A 26,065-nucleotide genomic window follows, 5' to 3' on the forward strand; every position below is an offset into this window, starting at 1 on the left:
GTTAGGGTCTAGTCTGAAAAACAGATGTTTTCTATTCAGCATCTGGCTTGTTTTTACCTTACAGGCACTAAGAATCCTTTAACTGACAGAGATCAGAGACTGATCAGATTTATTTTTACTCTTAATGAATATAAAAAAAATATTTATTTCAAGCCAATTTTCTCTATGAGGATATAAGCTCTAATTGAGGTATGAAATTAGTTTTTTATTCTTCAGACTCATGCACCCAATATTTAGTGTTTTACCCTTGCTAGATTTTTAAATAAATATTTCTCACATGAAAGAATAAAAGACAATTAAGGAGGAAAGTCTTATTCCACCAATGTTACCAAATAGAACTAAATGTTCTTTTACCGTTGATGTTCTGTGTTATAATGGAAGAAATAAGAAACGCTTACTGCTGCTGCTGCTGCTAAGTCGCTTCAGTGGTGTCCGACTCTGTGCGACCCCATAGACGGCAGCCCACCAGGCTCCGCCGTCCCTGGGATTCTCCAGGCAAGAACACTGGAGTGTGTTGCCATTTCCTTCTCCAATGCATGAAAGTGAAAAGTGAAAGTGAAGTCGCTCAGTCGTGTCCGACTCTTTGCGACCCCATGGACTGCAGCCTACCAGGCTCCTCGGTCCATGGGATTTTCCAGGCTAGAGTACTGGAGTGGGGTGCCATCGCCTTCTCCGAAGAAACGCTTAATAAATGTATAAGGGCTATGTAAAGAAATACAAGCCTTTACCTTTTCTTTTTCACACATTAGGTACTGTGAACACAGAATACCATGAGGAGAAGAGTAGAGAGAGGAAAAGAAAAGAAAAATAGGTAAACAATAAATTAAAAAAAATAGGTAAACATAAGTTAACAAACATTTATGGTCGAGTAAGGAAATCAAAATTTTAAAAGATAACATTTTCTCTCTTTTGTGCTAATTCTTTTAAGCTGCAGCTGCTATATTGGTCACAGAGGCCTATAAAAGGTAGTATTAATGATACATACCTATAAAAACATTTTTGTTCAAAAATCAACTTAATGGAAAATATGCAAAGGTTACAACAATATTTCTGTCTATGTTAAGTGTATTGCATTTTATCTGTTTCTACATACACAGGAAGAAACAGAAGTGCTATATTAAAGAATCTAAAAAGACTGATATACAGAATTTTCTTTGGGGAGAGGAGGAGGACGATGAAATTTTTTAGACTCTTCAGTATTAAATAGAAAACTATTTTCTAGGTAATTAATTCCTGATGAAGTTACCAGAGAAAAGGGTTATAACATTTATCTCCAGATAATTTATTTTCTTATGGTGCCAGAACGAGAGGAAATTCTACATGTTTTAACAATTCTAATAAATTTTCATAGCATTTACTTTTCTTTTCCTCAAAATATTCAGCCCATTTGTATCAGCATAAGAATCTCAAACATTTAATAATTTATTATTCTGGTAATGATTATTGCTGATGGCTTAAAATTAACATGTAGAAAATGTAGTAAAATTTGCATTTAGATGTCAAAATATAGAATTTATTATAAGTGTAGAATGTAGAATTCACAATTTATTACATATACTTCAGAATATATTCTTTACTTATTTTACGATGTTGAGAGAAAAATAAAAGACATATAACAAAGAAATAGTCAACTGCAACAAGTTAAATATATTACTGAGGAATTTCAACATATATGTGTATGTCTGTGAATACATGTGTGTGTCTGTGAATACATATTATACACAAATATTTGTATCATAATTTTTTTCTATACAAATGACATGTGCATTTAAAACATTGCAATATTATGAGCCAAAAATGGCATATTGTTATTTTTTGCTTTGCCACCCCATGGACTATAGCATGTCAGTCTTCCCTGTCCATCATCATCTCCCAGAGCTTGCTCAAACTCATGTCCTTCGAGTTGATGATGCCATCCAACCATCTCATCCTCTGTTATCCCCTTCTCTTCATGCCTTCAAGCTTTCACAGCATCAGGATCTTTACATGAGTCAGTTCTTCACATCAGGTGGCCAAAGTACTGGAGCGTTAGTATCAGTCCTTCCAATGAAAATTCAGGATTGATTTCCTTTAGAATTGAGTAGTTTGATCTCCTTGCAGTCCAAGGGACTCTCAAGAGTTTTCTCCAACATCACAGTTCAAAAGCATTAATTATTCAGTGCTCAGCTCTGTTTGTGGTCCAACTCTCACATCCACACATGACTACTGGAAAAATCATAGCTTTGACTAGACAGACCTTTGTTGGAAAAGTAATGTCTCTGCTTTTTAATATGCTAGGTTTAATATGCTAGGTCTAGGTTGGTCACAGCTTTTCTTCCAAGGAGCAAGTGTCCTTTAATTTTATGGCTGCAGTCATCATATGCAGTGATTTGTGAGCCCAAGAAAATAAAGTTTGTCACTCTTTCCATTGTTTCCCCATCTATTTGCCATGAGGTGATGGGACCAGACGCCATGATCTAGTTTTCTGAATGTTGAGAGTTTTAAGCCAACTTTTTTACTCTTGTCTCACTTTCATCAAGCAGCTCTCCAGTTCCTTTTTACTTTCTGCCATGAGGGTGGTGTCATCTGCATATCTGAGGTTATTGATATTTCTCCCAGCAATTTTGATTCCAGCTTGTGCTTCATCCAGCCTGGAATTTCATATGATGTACTCTGCACAGAAGTTAAATAAGCAGGATGACAATGTATAGCCTGGACATACTCCTTTCCTAATCTGGAACCAGCCCACTGTTCCATGTCTGGTTTTAAGTGTTGCTTCTTGACCTGCATACAGATTTCTCAGGAGGCAGGTAAGGTGGTCTGGTATCCCCCCTCTCTTTAAAAATTTTCCACATTTTGTTGTTATCCACACTCTCAAAGGCTTTGGTATAGTCAATAAAGCAGAAGTAGATGTTTTTCTGGAACTCTCTTGCTCTTTCGATGATCCAATGGATGTTGGCAATTTGATCGATCTCTGGTTCCTCTGCCTTTGTAAATCCAGCTTGAACATCTGGAAGTTCACAGTTCATGTACTGTTGAAGCCCGGCTTACAGAATTTTGAGCATTATTTGCTAGTGTGTGAGATGAGTGCAATTGTGTGGTAGTTTGAACATTCTTTGGCATTGCATTTCTTTGGGATTGGAATGAAAACTGACCTTTTCCAGTCCTGTGGCCACTGCTGAGTTTTCCAAATTTGCTGGCTTATTGACTGCAGTACTTTCACAGCATCATCTTTCAGGACTTGAAATTTAGGACTTGAAGTAGAAATTCCATCACCTCCACTAGCTTCGTTTGTAGTGATGCTTCCTAAGGCCAACTTGACTTCACATTCCAGGATGTCTGGTTCTAGGTGAGTGATCACACCATCGTGGTTACCTGGGTCATGAAGATCTTTTTTGTATAGTTGTTCTTCCGTGAATTTGCCACCTTTTCTTAATATCTTCTGCATCTGCTAGGTCCATACCATTTTTGTCCTTTATTGTGCCCACTTTTGCATGAAATGTTCACTTGGTATCTCTAATTTTCTTGAAGAGATCTATTGTTTTTTCCCATTCTATTGTTTTCCTCTATCTCTTTCTATTGACCACTGAGGAAGGCTTTCTTATCTCTCTTTGCTATTCTTTGGAACTCTGCATTCAGATGGGTATAGCTTTCCTTTTCTCCTTTGCCTTTCACTTCTCTTCTTTTTACAGCTATGTGTAAGGCCTCCTCAGACAATCATCTTGCCTTTTGCATTTCTTTTTCTTGGGGATGATCTTTGGGATTTTTTGTTTTAATTTCTATTAATAGCAAAGCTGTATAATTCATTATACTCATGTTCATTAGTCTTTTATGTTTCTTGACTTAGTTGTGTGTTCATATCATTTATCCACTTTTATATTTAACATTGAAATACTTTGCTTTTCATGTTTAAAAGTACTTTAGTAAAACAACAATATTAATATCAAAGATTATCCCTTATAATTATAATGCTTATAAAAATTATACATAATTTTTCTGAAGTGTCTACCATTTACATCAAATTACTCCAAAAACTTAATGTCTTAATACTGTAATTTTATTATATTCTTAATTTTGTGAGTCTGGGTTTCAAGAAGGGCTTGACTTATCTGTCCCACAAGAAACAGCATGGCACCTGAGACTTCTCTCAGAGTCCCTGCACTCTGCTACTTCCCCGTCTCTACACATGCTGTCTCTCCTTCAAGACTTCTCCGTGGGCTTGGAGTGCTTTGTAGCATGTCAGTTTCAGAGTAGTCATTTAGAATGGCTGACTTTCCCCAGAATTAACATTCTAGAGCAACTATTGAAAACTACCTGGACAGAGAGTGGGGTCAGTCATATACTATTGGCGGGAAAAATAAAATAGTAGAGCCACTTTGAAAAACAATTTGGCTGTTTCTATTTTGTAAAAAAAATAAAACTAAATGTGAGATTACCATATGATACAGCACTGGTACTCTTGAGCATTTAACCCAGAGAAATGGAAATTTCTGTTCACATAAAACCTATTTACAGATGTATATTGTAAATTTCTTCCAGTCAAACACTGAAATTAACCCAAACACAATATGGTTCATCCATACCATGGAATACTACCCAGACATAAAAAAGAACACACTATTGAAGTATTATGTAAAATCTTTGAGCCTCCGGGGAGTTATGTTGTGTGAAAAAAGTCAGTATTAAAAGATCACATACTATAAAACTTAATTTAGTTAACTTTCTTTGAATGTTAAAGTATAGAAATAAAGAACATATTCATGATTGCCAGAGGATAGAAATTGGGGTAAGGCATGAAGGGAAATGAATCTAATTATAAAAAAAAAAGAAAGAACAAGGAGGATCATTATGGTAATGAAACTGTTCTGCGTCTTAACTGTAGTGGCAGATACAAAAGCTTACAGGTGTAATAAAATTACACGGAACTAAAAACACACATTTGCAAACAAACCAATACAAGCAAAATAAGGGAAAGCTGAATAAGACCAGTGGGTTGTATCAATGTCAATAACCTAGTTGTCACACACAAAGTTTATATATTAAAATCAAATGAATTCTATTTACCAACAAGAAACAATTATAATATATGATCTCAAAAGATATTTAGAGTAGTTTAAAAAACAAAATAAATTATGAATAAGTTGAACAAAAGTACTATAAGATCTTTTAAAGAAAATAAGACTATTTACTGAAAGACATAATGGTTTGAAAAAGCAGTTGTATCATAGGTTAAGAATCATAGTACAAAGATGGTTGTCTCTAAATTGGGGTATGGATTTAATATGATTTTAATTATAATCACAACAGCATATTTTTCCCACTTGATGACTTTATTCCAAAATTAATTTGGGAGAGAAAAACATCAAGAATGACAAAGGATTTCCTAAAGAGGAGAAAGAAGGAATAGGCCACTCCAGTTCCAAATGTAGCAACTTATTGAAAAGGTATAGATGTCAGGGACTGCATGAAAATTGTACAAGAAAGACAAATAAAACAGGGAAACAGAATAAAGATCTAAGGAGCAGACTCACACACTTCTGGAAGATGGCTTTAACAGAGATGTTACTGCTAATCAGTGGACTGGATGGACTATGAACTAAATATTGCTGGATTATTTGTTCACATGGGTTTTAAAAATTACCACACCTTACTTCTACCAAAATTAATTTCAGATAGCTTCATGGATAAAACTGATACATTAAATTAAGTATATTTCTTCAAAGACTCATAAAAAATAAACATCAAAGTCTCTGAACATAAAGATATTTGAAACATATTTAGTGAATTCAGATATTTAGAAAATACAAAAAGCATGCTAAACAAGTAAGAAAAAGCTGAATATTCCAGTGTCAAAGCAGAGAAAAGACCTCACAAATCATTTTATTGAAAATAAAAATTCAAATGACTCATGTGGGAAAATGTCTACTTACATTAGTTATCAGAAAAAATACAAATTAAAAACACAATGAACTAACACTGCATATGTACCACATTTATTGGCAAGGATGTTGAAATACAAAAACTCTTATAAACCGCTAGCTGAGGAACAGGTTGCTACAAGCACTTTGGAAAATTGTTTATATTGGTCTTGTGAAGCAGGAGGCATACAAACCCCACGGCTTGTTATTTCTACTTTAGGTATAATTCCTTTAAATGTACTTCAGTATATTGCCTTCTCAGTGTCTTGGTTATTTGGGTGGCACCATGGACATTTTCAGATCCTAAACAATGTCTTTTTAGTGAAATTTTGGATGAAAGCCTGTTATGCTTTTCTTTTGTAAAATGAAGAAGGTATGTTTTGAAAACAGTATTTTCAAGCAGATCAGTGTTAAAATGGAGTAGGTATGGAAGTTGAGTGTTAGGGATTAAAACACATTTTCTTAAAACTACTGTGTGCTTAGCAACCACTTCAAAATTCTCACATTTATCCATGAAGTATTCATTTTCTTCTTTAAATACCAGTATTCTAGGCTAACACTCTGGTTTCTTAAGCATTCCTTTTCTTCTCACCTAGGGGAGTGAGCTACCTGATCTTTTCCTATTTGGAACCAGTCTGTTGTTCCATGTCCAGTTCTAAGTGTTGTTTCCTGACCTGCATACAGATTTTTCAAGAGGCAGGTCAGGTGATCTGGTATTCCCATCTCTTTCAGAATTTTCCACGGTTTATTGTGATCCACACAGTCAAAGGCTTTGGCACAGTCAATAAAGCAGAAATAGATGTTTTTCTGGAAATCTCTTGCTTTTTTGATGATCCAGCAAATGTTGGCAACTTGATCTCTGGTTCCTCTGCCTTTTCTAAAACCAGCTTGAACATCTGGAAGTTCACAGTTCACGTATTGCTAAAGCCTGGCTTGGAGAATTTTGAGCATTACTTTACTAGCATGTGAGATGAGTGCAACTGTGTGGTAATTTGAGCATTCTTTGGCATTTGGTAATTTGTCTTTCTTTGACACTGGAATGAAAACTGACCTTTTTCAGTCCTGTGGCCACTGCTGAGTTTTCCAAATTTGCTGGCATACTTTCACAGTGCAGCACTTTCACAGCATCATCGTTTAGGATTTGAAATGGCTCAACTGGAATTCCATCACCTCCACTAGCTTTGTTCGTAAAGATGCTTCCTAAGGCCCACTTGACTTCGCATTCCAGGATGTCTGGCTCTAGGTGAGTGATCACACCATCATGATTATCTGGGTCATGAAGGTCTTTTGTGCTCAAATTAAGTCACAATCTAAACACTTTATCAGCAATAAAGGTCTAGTTTTGTCTCTATTTATTCAACTCTTTATAGTCTCTGTATCTCCATTGAATTTTAATTCAGAAATGATTGATGTTATACATTTGGTCTCCCTAAGATTAACATTTTATCCTTCTATATTAACTAATTAAGCTTTCTTGTTTCTTTTTTAAAGAAAGCACCGTGTGAATTAAGAAACATTTAAGAAAACTTATAGCACTGTTTTCCACTCTGCTATGATTTTGGACTGGAATTTACACAGGTGCACCCACAGCCTTTTGTGGTCCTCATTCTCAAAAATGAATGCTGCTCCTCAAGCAAATTACAAAGCACAGTTTGTTTCTTAAGAAAAAATAAACTTACTAAAGCTTTAGAAACTAAAGGCCAACAGAAGGTCCAGATTTCTACCCTGTACCAAAATCCATAATGATTTTGCATTCTTATTCCATTTTTTTAAAACCAATGCTCTAGGCCCTAATTTTTTTCTTTACCTACAAGGAAGGTTTATTCACTTCTTGATCCTAGACTGATTTTCTGCTTTTAAGATAGATTTATATACTTTATTATTGTTCAGTTTGTTTTTCATGTTCATGGTACTTGTATCCAATATTTCTTCTTAAAAAAAAAAAAAAAACGGAACCTTAAATTTTATTAGTTTTTTAATGCAACTCATAAATAGATGTGTCCTTTCTTCCCTGTGAAACCTCTAAAATTGCCTCTTCTAGAGAATTTCACTGACTTTCCTGGATTTCTTTGATATAGAGAATCATGCTCCTGTGATATACACAGTGACTGCAGATCTCTTAATTACATGTCATTTTTATTTTGTGGCATGTCATCCCAGACAATTATTTTCACTGATATCAATGGACACTTAGTTAGAGATATAAAGAGATAGATGAGAGATGGTCCCCAGACCATGAAAAACTTAGATTAAAAAAAAAAATAGAGATAACAGTACAGTTTGTCTTGTAGCCATTCAAACTTATTTTTCACAATGTATTGACTGGCTATTCTAGGTTTGTGAGATTTTACCATCACTCTAAATTCCTGATACCTTTTTTCTATCTTACTAGGTCTTTACAAATTCCACTATTTCTCTTCCTTGAGTGTTCACTCTGTTGTAAGAATAAAGATAAAAATTACTCCTCTTGCCTCACATAGCAACTTCCAGATCTTGGGTGGAGGAGAAGTTATCAGGGCTCAAGTCCACCCCTGTACCTCCAACCACTTTAAGAGCACCCCTCCACCCAAAGGGCTTCCCTGGTGGCTCAGAAGGTCAAGTCTGCCTGCAGGGCAGAAGACCTGGGTTCGATCTCTGGGTCGGGAAGATCCCCTGGAGAAGGAAATGACAACTCACTGCAGATTTCTTGCCTGGAAAATCCCATGGATGGAGGAGTCTGGCAGGCTACAGTTCATAGGGTCGCAAAGAGTCAGACGTGACTAAGCGACTGCAATTTCTTTCTTTCCACCCAAACAAACAACCAGAAAGTTAAGAAAAATCCTTTCCTGTGATAAAGCTTTCTCTACTTTGGTGAAATTATATAAAGAAAGCTGAGTGCCGAAGAATTGATGCTTTTGAACTGTGGTGTTGGAGAAGACTCTTGAGAGTCCTTTGGACTGCAAGGAAATCCAACCAGTCCATCCTAAAGGAGCTCAGTCCTGGGTGTTCATTGGAAGGACTGATGCTGAAGCTGAAACTCTAATACTTTGGCCACCTGATGCGAACAGCTGACTCATTTGAAAAGACCCTGATGCTGGGAAAGCTTGAGGGCAGGAGGAGAAGGGGACGACAGAGGATGAGATGGTTGGATGGAATCACCGGCTCAATGGACATGGGTTTGGGTGGACTCTGGGAGTTGGTGATGGACAGGAAGGCCTAGTGTGCTGCAGTCCATGGGGTCACAAAGAGTCAGACATGACTGAGTGACTGAACTGAACTGAAAAGTAACGCTCAGAATTTTAACATACATTTATAAGCATATAAGGGCAAAAGTAAATGCTTCCCTCCTCAGCTTCTTATTCTCTGCCATATTATCTCTATCAAGAATTCATTCTTGTTACCAAGGTACTATGTAGGAGTGTTGCATAAATTTTCAGTACATATAAAAAGCATTTTACAAGGTTTTTCTTCAAATATGTATCTTGGACCTGCATTTGTACTAGCACTTACAACTCACCTTATAATAGGTATAGAATATTGTATCACTTAGGGAACAATGACAGAAGTTTGTCATCATCTGATAATTCCCTGTCCCTGCTGTCTCTACCTTACTCTCCCATTATTTGGCAAAATCATGTGAATGCCTGGAGGAATTTTCTTTTTTGGAAGGAAGTGGTGGTGGTGGGGGGGGGGGCGGGCAATCAGGGGATGATGATATTGGTATTATATTACAGGATCAAAATTTTTTTCTTAAACAGAATAAATGGTATCCATGAATAGAGTACCATATGGATTCTATGGATTCATAGATACATGGATTCATGGATCTATGGATTCATTCTAGCATACATGAATGCTGATATGAGAGGAAAAATACTGCATTCCCTAATCATTCCTCTGAAAGCCTCATCTTTCCTACTCTCTGCTTCTCAAGTAAGACCAGTACTCCAACTTTTTGAGTCCCAGAGTATCTCCCACACTTCTCCTTAATTTAAAAGAAATATTTGTATGGAAAGGTTAAAAAAAAAAAAAAGAGAAACAAACAGTTCTGCTGTGCCCTAAACTTTTAGCATATTATATTATTCAATCCTTACAACACCCTATGATATGTGTATCCAATTTATTGTAGGTAGGGAACTGGGGCTTAAAGAGTTTAACCCACCTCCAAACTCTTTCTTTGTGCCCTTTTTGCAACAGTATATCATTTTCTTTCAAAAGACAAGAAAGTATCCTCTAAAAGTTAGATCTAAAAATGCGATAGACTCTTGTACTTTGTGGTCTTAGATTCTTCTAATTGTATAACTTATGGTTTATGAAATTACTGGAGCGAAATTCTCAGGTAACTTTCAAGGGTGCTAAATGACTTGATCCTTAATGAAATGAGCATAAATAATAAATCAATCCATATAAGGATACTTACTGATCCTTATATTGAGTATATTAATACTCAATATATCTCTGATTTCATTTGAGACAGGAAATGAGGGGAAATGATGGAATTTTATTGTCAGAAAATGTTATATAACAAAGCCCATCAATCGAATAGAGAGGGAAACTGAGTCTCAGAGGTGTTAAGTTGCATTTGTCCTGTAATAGAGCTTACAGAAAAACTCAGAATCCTCTGTGGTCCGGTGATATTCTTTCTGATTACATTGTACTAGAACTGGGTACTAGTTCACTGAACTGAACGGAAACATCCACAAATGACCATGAATCTCGTAGGATAAATTTCTCATGAGCTGCATCAAATGACAGTTCTGAAATGAGCTGAATCTGGATTAATCCCAAGAAAATCAAGGAAGGTAGCCACCTATGCTCTCTAGAGTTTATTGCTAACGAGGTAAATTGAAAGGCCTTCAAATGCAAAGGGTTCATTTCAAGTAAGGTAGTTTGTTCCCACCTGTCCAGATTTAGTTGTTCTGCTCACCAGCTTTGGTTCTAATGCATGCATGTATGTTAAGTCACTTCAATTGTGTCTGACTCTTTAAGATGCTGTGGACTGTAGCCCACCAGGCTCCTCTGTTCATGGGATTCTCCAGGGAAGAATACAGGAGTAGGTTGCATGCCCTCCTTCTGGGGATGTTTCCGACCCAGGGATTGAGCCCGCATCTCTTATGTGTCCTGCATTGGCAGGCAGGTTCTCTACCACTAGCGCCACCTGGGAAGCCCTTGGTTCTAATGCTGTGCTATACTTAGTCACTCAGTCGTGTCTGACTCTGTGATCCCATGGACTGCAGCGGGCCAGGATCCTCTGTCCATGGGGATTCTCCAGGCTAGAATACTGGAGTGGGTTGCCATGTTCTCTTCCAGGGGACCTTCTCAACCCAGGACTTGAACCCAGGTCTTCCGCATTGCAGGCAGATTCTTTACCGACTGAGCCACCAGGGAATATATAGATGAAACTAAACCAGAAGCAACTAAACCAGAGGCAATTGCTTGTAAGTATTCAGATGTTCAAATAGCCTTGAGGATAAACTTCCATGTTTTATTTAACAAATGAAGTGAAGGAGAAAACAACAACAACAACAACAAACCAAAGTATATGTTTCATTATGAGAAATTACCAGAAAATTATTATTGAATTGCAAAAACTAATATATACTTGAAAAAGAACCTTTCTAGCAAATGTTTGATTCAGTTTTAAAACATGTTATTGTAATGTAAGTTTTAACTTACAGTGACAAAGTGATAAACATAAATGTGGTACAACATGTTATTTTTTCCTTACCCTCTGTCTCTAATAATGTATTTCCAAATTTTTAAAAATAGAGAATGTAGTTTTATAGAAATGATGGTTTTCATGCTGTGTTATATGTTTTCTCTAATGAAATCTTCACATAATGCCATGGTAGGCCAGCATTCTGTCTGTTTCAACCTCAGAATATGCAGTGTTTTTATGTAGTAGATCAAAAACAAAAGAGAAAGCATGGTGGAATTATTTTTCAAGGTGTGATCACAGGCTTATTTCCTCATAATAATGGAGTCCAGGTAGCTGGCAAAAACATTATAAAGTGTCAGCTCTCCAATGTAGTTGCACATTTTAAATTCAGTAATGTTTCACATCTCGTATGCAGCCCTATCTTAACAGAAGTGGAATCCAAACCATAGTTTGTGTCAGAATGGCATTAAAAGTATAAAAAGAGAGAACTCTTTACTTATCCACTGATGTTCTTTCTGCTCCACACAGAAGTGACAAATCCAGGTTCAGGTTGCTGAAAACAAACAATTAGAAATCAAATCAAAGCTTGTTTGGCCTCACAATTGAATGCCAAGATGCAATAGGAATCGTAACAATGCAAAGTAATAGCCTGCCGAATTCAATGAATACAGCTTAATAACTTTGGACCATAGCAAGACTTGGGCAAAATTAAAAGGTAATGTAAAGCTCCTTGGGTACATTCCACTGAATTAGTATTCTGAGGCAAGTGCCTACACACCATCCATAATGAGGACTGCTGGTTTCATTTACAGACACTGCCTACATTAGCTAGCACTAATGTGGAAAAACGTACCATATGCTGGTCTATAAAGGCACACCAAATTTTCATTATGTTTCAGTCAAAAAGCGCTTTTTTTGCAGGATGGAGTCCATGTCAATAAAATGGATTGTATGCCACTTAAACCAAGTGACATGCTAATCTTCTAGAGGCCTCTGTCCTTAATCTCTACAGGACATGAGTCAGTTTAGAAGTGTGAGCTGTTCTCACAGGCACCAACCATTGAGCGGTTTAATGTAAATTCAAAAGCAAAACTTATCAGTGTGTTTCAGAAATTGCTTCAATGTGGTTGCTGTCTATGGGAAAAAAAAAATCTTCTTCTTCCCCCAAATCCTTGGCCACTTTCAAGGTTTTACAGTGCCCGGGAGCACCTTTTAATTATAAAGAAATTGGTTTTGCTGATAGCTGCCCTGTGACCAATTAGATTAGAGGCATTTCTTCTGGCTATTATGAGAGCTAACTTGACTATTGCCCAGTGTAGTCTAACATGATCAAAATATTAAGTAAAGCTCAATCCAGAACTTGAAGACCCAGTAGCCTAAATTCTTAAAAATTATGCTATAAATAGCCATTTTATAACAAAAGAACAGAATAATGGGATTGAGATCATGGAGTCTTTGGTTTGTAGAGCGAATTACAAAAACATATGGAAAATCACTTGGATAACGTTTCTTGTATTTTAAAATCATATGTATTTTATCATGGGAAAGCTAGAAATCTAAATGACAATCTACAAATATTCTGGATCTATGAGCCAAACTGTTTTACAATAAAATGTTCAAAACATGAAATTAAATAAAAATCTCTGTCCTATAGTCTTTATATTTTATTTTATAAATACTAAGAAGTATACATTTTCCCTCACATGTTCTAAACAGAATAAAATGCAATCACTATGGCAAGTAATGGTCTATATAACTCTTTTCACAAAAATATAAGAGGATCACATCTATTCTTCTACCTAGCATTAAATGAAACTTTCTTGATAAACGCAAACATGAAATTTTGAAGTCAACTTAGAATCCTCACATAAAATGATATCACAAACAGAATAAAATAAATATTCCATCACCTCTGAGATCAAAGCAAAAGAAAATAAGAAATGGAATTAAGGAGTACATTTATACAAAGGAATATTTTCTTTAATTCAGAATTTTTAAAATATAAACTTCTTTTCCTTTTTAAAGTTTGTGCAAAGCATATTTTCATTCTTAGGAAATAAAGTATGCGGAATCAAATTTTACTTTCGTTTGATAATTTAATATCAGTCACTAACTTGCATTGTTGTTATAAAGGCCATTTCTCTTAATTATTTACATAGAAACACTGAAGCATATTGAGTAGTATCTAGAATTATTCCAATATAAAAGTCACATTTGTCTTTTTAATATATACTTCTTCATATTAGCTTATATTATTTCCACATTCACAGAGTAAATAATATATGTTTTGTTGACTAACCCGCTGAATATTGTAGCTCTGGTTAATGAAAAATTACATTTACAACAATAAATCAGTTTAACAGTAGCAATAAAATATAGCTTATTTTAGCTATGTTAAAAAAAAGTTCAGCTAAAGTTTTGGAATCATAGCCAAAGTATTAATACTATCATACCCATAAAACAAAAGCATCTTTATGACACATTTAGGAGGAAATTTTAAAAAATGATTTTAGAAATAGTATTTCATACAGCTATGAAGGATGCTGATTTTGTTACTAACATAACATTTAAGAAATAAATAAATAGGTCATTATGTCTTATGTAATAAGCAAATGTATGCATAGATTGTTATAGATAGCTTCATGTATTGTACATATAGATATTATTAGAACTACTCTAGGACTTGAAAAAAGGATATCTATCCTAGGATATTATAGATTGCAAAGAGAGAATAGAACTATATCAGTACAAGAGCTGGTTACATAAATTTAGCTAATGACAGTGAAAAACTACACAGAATAAGAATATTTTACAGTCAGTATTGAAAATAAGAGATTTTTCAGTTATTCTTCATTACTTAAATTTACAGTGTATATTTTCTTTATATGCCTTCAAGTTATAAAATTATAGCAATTTTAACAGAATATTAGATGATGACATTTTTATCCAAGAAAAACACAGAGGAAACTAAAGCATTATTTTCCAGATTCTTCCTGAGGTCAGATGAAGAGACCCTGAGTAGAAAAACCTTCTGTTGATGCCGCAGGACTTATTTATCCTGTAAGCGCTGGAAAAAATTGACACTTGTCACAAAAGAAATAGAGAATAATTATTCCTTCCTTTCTGTAGCTCCAGAAAGGAAATTAATGCATTTGGCCTATTAGAAAAGGAAGGACTGAGCTGAAGATAGCTAACAATAGCAGTGATGTACTTCAGGAAAAGAATAATCTCTTCGCATTTAGAACATCAGGCTAAAGGCAATTGGGGGCAGGTTTTATGCAGTTTTTGCAATTGAATCTCTGGTAATAATAGTTGATTGAGTCACTCATATAGACAAAGGGTTCATCTCTAGAGGGCTGTACTGTGCCTAGTGGATCAGCCATGTTCGACTCTCTGTGACCTCATGGGCTGTAGCCCCCTCCAGGCTCCTCTGTCCTTAGGGATTCTCAGGGAAGAAGATTGGAGTGGGTTGCCATGCCCTCCTACAGGGGATCTTCCCAACTCAGGGATTGAACCCAGGTCTCCATTGCAGGCAGATTCTTTACCAACTGAGTTACCAGGGAAACCCAAGAATACTGGAGTGGGTAGCCTATCCCTTCTGCAGGTGATCTTCCCCACCCAGGAATTGAACTGGGGTTTCCTGCATTGCAGGAGGTTTTTTTACCATCTGAGCTACGAGAGAAGCCCCATCTTAGTGTACCTCTTTATATTATCTTACTTTGGACATAAAATTAAATATTAAAACTATTAAAAATTCCTAATGATGCATTTTAGAAATTTACATGTAAGTTTACTTGGATACACACAGTTGAGGAATAACTACTTTGTTTGATAGCTTTGTTAGAGTAAAGATCAAATATGGAAAATTTCACTGTAGAATGCCTAAGATATATTTAAGGTTTACTATTGGCCAGACTATGCAAGATACTTATTTGTATAAATCTTAGAGTAATCATATGGGTATATTATTATGTCCATATTCCAGAAGAGAGGATCAGAAAAATTCAGAAAGTTACCAAAATTCATGTAGGTATTATGTATCAGAGTGATATTTAAATCCATATTCTTGTCCCACATATACATTCTTAAATATTATGTTGATGTTTCCCAGTGCTTTCAAAACTAAAATTCAGTATAATAATTTCAAATAACATGTAGAACAAATGGAATTATTAGATGCTAATATTAAAAAGTTTTATGTAAATACCTTTATTTTTTTCCAACCATTTTCTTTTGCATATTTACTTTGATATTGTGATATGTTTTTAGAATAAATTGCAGCAATTTTTCCAGATTTAAATATATGTTTTAAACAGTTGTATTTTAAAACATGCATAAGAATTATTTTATTTAAATGCACTTAATCCTTCCCCATTTGCAAACACTTTAAAACTCCAAATACTTCTTTTTACTATAATTTATTTTCCTAGAGAAGTTTTTTTTTTTAATTTTCAAATTAAGCAGGAAATAATTTTTAAAGTATGTCCTACAATACAACTGTACAATATAATGAGTTATTTTTAGTCATTCTGTATTTCATTTAGGATGCATTGATAATGATTTCTTTAAATAAAAAAATTATTCTTTTAAATATATGAAGCCAAGAATTTAGAAAATTTAAAGAGAAATGGCAAATAAAAATTGAATAAGATTTAGATTTAACATTGTTATTTTGTTTTAAGGGCTTCCCTGGTGGCTCAGCAGTAAGGAATCTGCCTGCCAATGCAGGAGACATGGTTTCTATCCCTCAGTAAGGAAGATCCCCTGGAGAAGAAAATGGCAACCCACTCCAGTATTCTTGCCTAAGAAATCCCACGGAGAGAGGAGCCTGGTGGGCTACAGTTTATGGGTTCACAAAAGAGTTGCACAGGGCTTAGCAACCAAACAACAACAACAAATTTTGCTTTAAATCCTTAAAAGTTAAAAAAGCAGTAAGTCCTTCCTATTACCATTACAATAAAATTTCTTCTTTTCAAACTAGAAAGTTTTGCTTCTTTTAAATAGATAAAATCTTAGTGTATCAACAAATATATAAGTAAACTGGAACTCAAACATAAGTTCTGCATTGCTGGTGTTGACTTGTTCTCTCTAGGCAAAACCCCTGAAATCTTTTAAAAATCATTTTTATATTAAAAAGTTTGACTGGAGAGAACAAGATGGTGGAGGAGTAGGCAGACATGGAGTACACCTCTCTCCATGGATTCATCAGGAATACACCTTCAGACACAGAAGTGAATGCAGAACACCAGCTGAAAATAGGCAGGAGTACCTGACCAGAGGAAAAGAATATACAGAACCATGCAAAACTTGGTAGGACAAAGGAACTAGGGGGAAGTGTTAGTAGGACTGGACCTGCCCTCGCTGGGTGGGGGAACTGAAGCAGGGGTCCAATCCCCACACAGGGGCAACTGTCTGAGTCAGAGGAGAAACATTTAAGGCTGAGAGTGAAACAGCTGATCTGTGGCAGCCTAAATGGAATGAGAATCAGACAGTCCTTGCCACAGCCATATATACCCTGGACAGGGACGCAAGTTCCCTAGAAGGGGCAGTGACTAGGAACTGGAGTTTAAAGATTGTGGAGCAATCTCAGGGCGAGGGCTGCTGTTGACTATGGAGAGACGGATCAAAGGGATGTGAGGGAGGAGATCGTGGTGGGAAATGCCTGTGGAGGAAAGCCGGGCAGCCACGGAAGCAAGGCGATACTGCTGAGTCACGCATAGGGGCTGCAGCCATCACCGTAGCCTCTCTCTCCCCACACACCAGCATTGGCAGGTGAACAATAGAGAGGCTGGCCCATCAAACACCTGACACACGCAACTACAGAGCAGGATCCCACCTAGGGGGCTCCTTTAAGTGACTGATGCGCTGAACCACAGAGTAGGTCCTCACCCAGTGTGCCCCTTTAAGTGCCTGGCCATGCTGATCTACAGAGTAGGACTCCATCCAGGGGGACCCCTCTGCATGCCTGACGCACTAAACAACAGAGCAGGACCCCAGGCAAGGGAGCCCTCTAAGTGCCTGAATGGGGGGAGTTACAGAGAAAGACTGGCCAAAGAGGCCTTCTGATTGCAGGCTACAGGAGGTTTCAGAAAAAACTCTGAAAGGGCCTACTCCTGTGGCAGAGGCAGTCTGTGTCCCTGCACACTTGGGGCCACAGGGTCCCCAGAAGCCAAGCAGCTGCACCACCTTCACACTAAACTCTCACTGGGGCAGAGCTGCCACAGGTAAAAACAGTCTTGCGCAGGGTCACTTCAGTATCGTCCAGCTCTTTGAGACCATGTGGACTGTGGCTTCTCTGTCACAGAGGGGCTTCTCCAGGCAAGAATATTGGAGCATGTTGGCCAATACTGTGCCATACCCTTCTAGAGCACTACAGTTCCTGCTGCCCTAGCCGCCAACTCCCCTGAGTTCCTGATGCTGCCAGAACCCCTGTGACCCAAGCAGCTGCACCACCTCCTCCCCTGGTCCTCACAGGGGCAAACCCAAGTCCTCCAGAGCAGCCTTAGGAGCAAACCCCAGTGCACGATCCACATGCAGAGGTGGAAATAAAACCACAATTGAAACCCAGGGCAGTGTGGCAAAGGAAGACCCAAAACCTTCCCACCAGCTGTACAAGCTGCAGATTAAATCCACACAATCAACTAGGCAGACTCTGTGTCTATGGAATGTATAAAAGGTCATTGAGAGCACCCACAAGAGAAAACACACTAGTTCTGATAGCTGTGGACATTGGAGGCAAGAACACAGAGGAGTAGCACCAGATGAGAATCTGAGCTGCCCCCACAACAGGTCCAGAGATCAGCACAGTGTTGGAGGGCATCCTAGGGAGTGAGGTGGACTGTGACTCCCAGCGAGGGAAAGGACTCTGACAGCAGTGACTCAAGAAAAATATTTATTATTCTTATGTTTTGACTTGTTCTGTAGATTCTTTTGGATTTTTTCCTTTCCCCGTGCCGCCCCCCCCTTCCCCCGGCCCCTCGTAGTTGTTGATTTTATTGGCACTATGAAATCTAATTAAGCTTTTGAGCTTTTTTTTTTATCTTTTCCTCAGTCACATTTTTTATTGTTGTTGTAAACCTCTGCCTCTATGTAGGGCTTTTGTAGTTCTGTGGAGTTTGCCTTTTTTTTCCTCTCTTTTTTTTACTTTAATTTTTTAATATTTTAAACCTACTATTATTTTTTCCATATTTATTCTTTATTTGCTTTTCTTACTGTTCTTTTCCCTTGCAGTTAATCTTTAATGTATATAAACCTTTTTTATCTACCTCTAATTAACTTTGCATATCTATTCTTTCTTTTCTTTTCTTTCTTTCCTTTCCTCTCAACATATTTATTAGTTTTATTTTCATTGCCTTATTCCCCAACTGGCACCTTGCTTTAGTTTTGCTTTCCAGTTTGTGCTTTAGTTAGTTTGGTTCTGGTAGATATAATTTTGGCTTCCTTTGTTCACTGGGTCAATTTATTGTACTTTACTTTTGTTGAGCTGTTTTGACTTTGCTCATGGGTGTGTGTGTGTGTGTGTGTGTGTATATATATACATATATGTATACTTCATTAGTTTGATTATTATTTGCCTGATGTTTAACTGCCATTTGTCTGAGGATCTTCTTTGGCTTCTTATTTTTGGATATTTGTTTAATCTCCCTTAATGCCATAACAAACCACTTGTGGAATCTTCATTCCTTACCAGAGATCAAGCCCTGAGCCTTTAGAGTGGGAGCACTGACTCCAAGACCCTAGACTACCAGAGAACTAACCCTAGGGTGTATCAAATAGTGAGAACTCACACAAAGGAAACCACTTGAATACAAGACCCAGCATCACCCAACCGCCAGTAGCACACTGTGCAGGCTGCCTCATCTAAACAACAAACAAAACAAAATACAAACCAAATAAGCAGACAGGATTGCCACCCCACTCAGCCTTGTCCATCAGAGGAAAAACAAACAAAAACTCTGCACAAATCTCACCCTATATGAAGCTTACACAAGCCACTGGACCCACCTTAGGAGGGCAGAAACCAAAAGGAAGAAAGAATTTAACCTTGAAGCCTGGGAACAGGAGACCTCAAACACAATAAGTTTAAAAAAAAATAATGAAAAGGCAGAGAAATACTACACAAATGAAGGAATAAACAAGAAACAGAGAGGTCCAAATAAATGAAGAGGAAATATGCAAACTACCTGAAAAAGAATTCAGAATAATGATAGTAAAGATGATCAAAACTCTTGAAAACAAAATGGAGAAGATGCAAGAATCAACTAACAAAGACCTAGAAGAATAAAAGAATATACATGCAGAGACAAACAACACAATTACTGAAATTAAAAATACTCTAGAAGTAATCGAAAGCAAAATATCTGAAGCAGAAGAATGAATCAGTGAGCTGGAAGATAAAATGGTGGAGATAACTTCTGAAGAGCAGAATAAAGTAAAAATAATGAAAAGAGCTGAGGGTAGTCTCAGAGACCTCTGGGACAATATCAAACACACGAACATTTGAATTATAGGGGCCCCAGAAAAGAAGAGAAAAATAAAGGGTATGAGAAAATTTTTGAAAGAGATTATAGTTGAAAATTTCCCCAATGTGGAAAAGGAAATAGTCACCCAAGCCCAAGAGGCACAAAGAGTCCCATACAGGATAAACCCAAGGAGAAACACCCCAAGACACATACTAATCAAAGTAACAAAGACAAAATACAAAGAAAGAATGTTAAAAGCAGCAAGAGAGAAGCAACAAGTAACATACAAGGGAAACTCCATATGCTCAACAGATGATCTTTCAGCAGAAACTGCAGGCCAGAAGGGAATGTCAGGATATATTTAAAGTAGTGAATGGGAAAAATCTATAACCAAGATTACAGTCCCTGGAAAGATCTCATTCAAAATTGATGGAGAAATAAAAAGCTTTTCAGACAAGCAAAAGTTAAAAGAATTCAGTACCACCAAACCAGGTTTACAACAAATGTTAAAGGGACTAACATAGTCAAGGAATACAAGAGAAGAAAAAAGAGCTATGAAATCAACCCCAAACAATTAAGAAAGTGGCAATAGAAACACATATATCAATAATTACTTAAAATGTAAATGGACTAAATGCTCCAACCAAAAGACAGAGACTGGCTGAATGAATACACAAACAAGACCCATATATATGCTGTCTATGAGAAACCCACTTCAGACCTCAAGACACATATAGACTAAAAGTGAGAGGATGGAAAAATATATTCCATGCAAATGGGAAGCAATAGAAAGCTGGGGGAACATTCCTCATATCAGACAAAATAGACCTTAAAATAAAGAAGATTACAACAGATAAGGAAGGACACTTCATAATGATCAAGGGATCAATCCAAGAGGAAGACATAACAATGGTAAATATCTATGCACCCAACATAGGAGCACCTGAATACACATAAGACAAACACTAACAGACATAAAAGGAGAAATAGACAGTAACACAATAATAGTAGGAGACTTTAACACCCCACTCACACCAATAGACAGATCACCAAAACAGAAAATTATTAAGGAAACACAAGTCTTAAGTGATACATTAGATAAGATGCATCTCATTGATATCTTCAGGACATTCCATCCAAATGCAGAAGGATACACCTTCTTCTCAAGTGCACATGGAACATTCTCCAGGATGGACCACATCTTGGGTCACAAATCAAACCTCAGTAAATTTAAGAAAACTGAAATCATATCAAGCATCTTCTCAGACAATAATGCTATGAGACTATATATCAATTACAAGGAAAAAAGTTAAGAAACACAAACACATGGAGATTAAACAACACGTTTCTAAATAACCAACAGGTTACTGAAGAAATCAAAGGGGAAATCAAAAAAATTCTAGAAACAAATGACAATGAAAAGACAACAATTTAAAACCTATGGGATGCAGGAAAGCAGTTCTAAGAGGGAAGTTGATAGCAAGACAATCCTACCTCAAGAAACAAAAACATTGAATAGACAACCTAAGTTTACACCTAAAATAATTGGAAGAAGAAAAAAAAATAGTAGAAGGAAAGAAATCATAAAGATACAAGCAGAAATAAATGAAAAAAGAAATGAAAGAAACAGTGGTAAAGATTAATAAAACTAAAACCTGGTTCTTTGAGAAGATAAACAAAATTGACAAGCCTTTAGCCAGACTCATCAAGAAAAAATGAGAAGAATCAAATCAACAAAATTAGAAATGAAAAAGGAGAGGTTACAACAGACAATGCAGAAATACAAGGGATTAGAAGAGACTATTATGAACAACTATATGGCATTAAAATGGAAACCTGGAAGAAACAGACATATTCTTAGAAAAGTTCAGTCTTCCAAGACTGAACCAGCAAGGATTAGAAATTATGAACAACCCAGTTAAAAGCACTAAAATAAAAGCTGTGATCAAAAATCTCCCCAAAAAACAAAAGCCCAGGACCAGATGGCTTCACAGGAGTATTCTATCAAACATTTAGAGAAGAACAAATGCCCATCCTTCTAAAACTCTTTCAAAAAATTGCAGAGGAAGGAGCACTTTCAAACTCATTGTTCAAGGCCACCATCACCCTGATACCAAAACCAGGCAAAGGTAACATGAAAAAAGAAAACTACAGGCCAATATCACTGATGAATGTAGATTCAAAAATCCTCAACAAAGTTTAGCAAACAGAATTCAGCAACACATCAAAATGCTCATACATCATGATCAAGTTCGTTTTATTCCAGGAATGCAAGGATTCTTCAATATATGAAAATCAATCAATGTGATAAACCATATTAACAAATTGAAAGATAAAAACCATATGATCATCTCAACAGATGCAGGAAAAGGCTTTGGCAAAATTCAGCACCCATTTATGATTAAAACTTCAAAAAATAGGCATAGAAGGAACCTACCTTAAAAGGCCATATATGATAAGCCTATAGCAAACATTATTCTCAATGGTGAAAAACTGAAAGCACTCCCCCTATGATCAGGAACAAGACAAGGGTGTCCACTTTTGCCACTATTAGTCAACATAGTTCTGGAGGTCCTAGCTATAGCAATCAGAGAAGAAAAAGAATTAAAAGGAAACCAGATTGGAAAAGAAGAATTAAAGCTCTCCCTGTTTGCAGATGACATGATGCTGTACATGGAAAACCCTAAAGATAGTATCAGAAAATTACTAGAGCTAATCAGTGAATTTAGCAAAACTGCAGGATATGAAATCAGTACACAGAAATCACTTGCATTTCTCTATACTAACAATGAAAAATCTGAAAGAGAAATTAAGGAATCAATCCCATTCACCATTGCAACAAAAATAATTAAATATCTAGAAATAAACTTACCTAAGGAGACAAAAGACCTGTACACAAAAAATTGTAAGACAGTAATGAATGAAGATGACATGAACAGATGGGGAGATATTCCATGTTCCTGGGTAGGAAGAATCAATATTATGAAAATGACTACTACCAAATGCAATCTACAGATTCAATGTGATCCCTATCATATTACCAATGGCATTTTTCACAGATCTAGAACAAAAAATTTCACAGTTCATCTGGAAATACAAAAGACCTCAAACATCCAAAGCAGCTTTGAGAAAGAAGAATGGAGCCTGAGGAATCAAGCTTCCTGTCTTCAGATTATACTACAAAGCTACAGTCATCAAGACAGTATGGTACTGGCACAAAAACAGAAATATAGACCAATGAAACAAGATAGCCCAGAAATAAACCCAACTACCTATGGGTACCATATTATTGACAAAGGAGGCAAGAATATACAATGGGGCAAAGACAGCCTCTGCAATAAATGGTTCTGGGAAAACTGGACAGCTACATGTAAAAGAATGAAATTAGAACACTTCTTAACAGCATACACAAAGATAAACTCAACATGGGTTAAAGACCTATGTGTAAGACCAGAAACTATAGAACTCTCAGAGGAAAACACAGGCAGAGCACTCGATGACATAAATCAAAGCAAGATCCTCTACGGCCAACCTCCTAGAGTAATGGAAATAAAAAGTAAACAAGTGGGACCTGATTAAACAAAAGCTTTTGCATAGCAAAGGAAACTATAAGCAAGGTGAAAAGACAACTTTCAGAATGGAAGAAAATAATAACAAATGAAACAACTGACAAAGGATTAATTTCCAAAATATACAAACAGCTCATGCAACTCAATACCAGAAAAACAAACAACCCAATCAAAAAGTGGGGAAAAGACCTGAACAGACAGTTCTCCAAAGAAGACATACAGATGGCTAATAAATACATGAGAAGATGCTCAACTTCCTTATTATTAGAGAAATGCAAATCAAAATTACAATCACCTCACACCAGTCAGAATGGCCATTGTCAAAATGTCTGCGAAAAATAAATGCTGGAGAGGGTGTGGAGAAAAGGGAACACTCTTGCACTGTTGGTGGGAATGTAAATTGATAAAGGCATTATAGAAGACAGTATGGAGATTCCTTAAAAAACCAGGAATAAAACCACCATGTGACCTAACAATCTCACTCCTAGGCATATACCCTGAGGAAACGAAAATTGAATAAAACACATGTATCCCATTGTTCATTGCAGCACTATTTACAATAGCTAGAAAATGGAACCAACCTAGATGTCCATCAACAGATGAATGGATAAAGAAGTTGTGGTACATATACACAATGGAATATTACTCAGCCATAAAAGGGAACACATTTTAGTCAGTTCTGATGAGGTGGATGAACCTAGAACGTATTATACAGAGTGAAGTGAATCAAAAAGAGAAAGAGAAATATTGTGTTCTAACACATAAATACAGAATCTAGAAAAATGGTACTGAAGAATCTACTTACAGGGCAGCAGTGGAGAAACAGATATAGACTTACGGACATGGGAAGAGGGGAAGAGAGGGTGAGATGTATGGAAAGAGTAACATGCAAACTTATATTACCATGTGTAAAATAGATAGGAAACGGTAATTTGCTGTATGATGCAGGAAAGTAAAACAGGGGCTTTGTATCAGCATAGAGGGGTGGGATGTGGTGGGAGATGGGACAGAGGTTCAAAAGGGAGAGGATATATGTATCAGTTCAGTCACTCAGTCGTGTCCGACTCTTTATGACCCCATGAACCACAGCACGCCAGGCTTCCCTGTCCTACACCAACTCCTGGAGTTTACTCAAACTCATGTCCATCGAGTTGGTGATGCCATCCAGCAATAACATCCTTTGTCGTCCTCTTTTCCTCCTGCCCTCAATCCCTCCCAGCATCAGGGTCTTTTCAAATGAGTCAATTCTTTGCATGAGGTGGCCAAAGTATTGGAGTTTCAGCTTCAACATCAGTCCTTCCAATGAACACCCAGGATTGATCTCCTTTAGGATGGACTGGTTGGATCTCCTTGCAGTCCAAGGGACTCTCAAGAGTCTTCTCCAACACCACAGTTCAAAAGCATCAATTTTTCAGTGCTCGGCTTTCTTCACAGTCCAATTCTCACAACCATACATGACCACTGGAAAAACCATAGCCTTGACTGGACGGACCTTTGTTGGCAAAGTAATGTCTCTGCTTTTAAATACGCTATTTAGGTTGGTCATAACTTTCCTTCCAAGGAGTAAGCGTCTTCTAATGTCATGGCTGCAATCACCATCTGCAGTGATTTTGGAGCCCAAAAAAAATAAAGTCTGACACTGATTCCACTGTTTCCCCATATATTTCCCATGAAGTGATGGGACCAGATGCCATGATCTTAGTTTTCTAAATGTTGAGCTTTAAGCCAACCTTTTCACTCTCCTCTTTCACTTTCATCAAGAGGCTTTTTAGTGTCTCTTCACTTTCTGCCTTAAGGGTGGTGTCATCTGCATATCTGAGGTTATTGATATTTCTCCTGGCAATCTTGATTCCAGCTTGTGCTTCCTCCAGACCAGCATTTCTCATGATGTACTCTGCATGTAAGTTAAATAAGAAGGGTGACAATATATAGCCTTGACGTACTCCTTTTCCTATTTGGAACCAGTCTGTTGTCCCATGTCCAGTTCTAACTGTTGCTTCCTGACCTGCATACAGGTTTCTCAAGAGGCAGGTCAGGTGGTCTGGTATTCCCATCTCTTTAAGAATTTTCCACAGTTTATTGTGATCCACACAGTCAAAGGCTTTGACATAGCCAATAAAGCAGAAATCAAAGTCAAAGCTTTGACATAGTCAATAAAGCAGAAATAGATGTTCTTCTGGAACTCTCTTGCTTTTTCGATGATCCAGCAGATGTTGGCATATTGATCTCTGGTTCCTCTGCCTTTTCTAAAACCAGCTTGAACATCTGGAATTCCTCGGTTCATGTATTGCTGAAGCCGGGCTTGGAGAATTTTGAGCATTACTTTACTAGCGTGTGAGATGAGTGCAATCGTGCAGTAGTTTGAGCATTCTTTGAGATTGTCTTTCTTTGGGATTGGAATGAAACTGACCTTTTCCAGTCCTATGGCCACTGCTGAGGTTTCCAAATTTGCTGGCATATTGAGTGCAGCACTTTCACAGCACCATCTTTCAGGATTTG

Source organism: Cervus elaphus, chromosome 5 (assembly GCF_910594005.1).
Source record: "Cervus elaphus chromosome 5, mCerEla1.1, whole genome shotgun sequence".
Classification (NCBI taxonomy): Eukaryota; Metazoa; Chordata; class Mammalia; order Artiodactyla; family Cervidae; genus Cervus; species Cervus elaphus.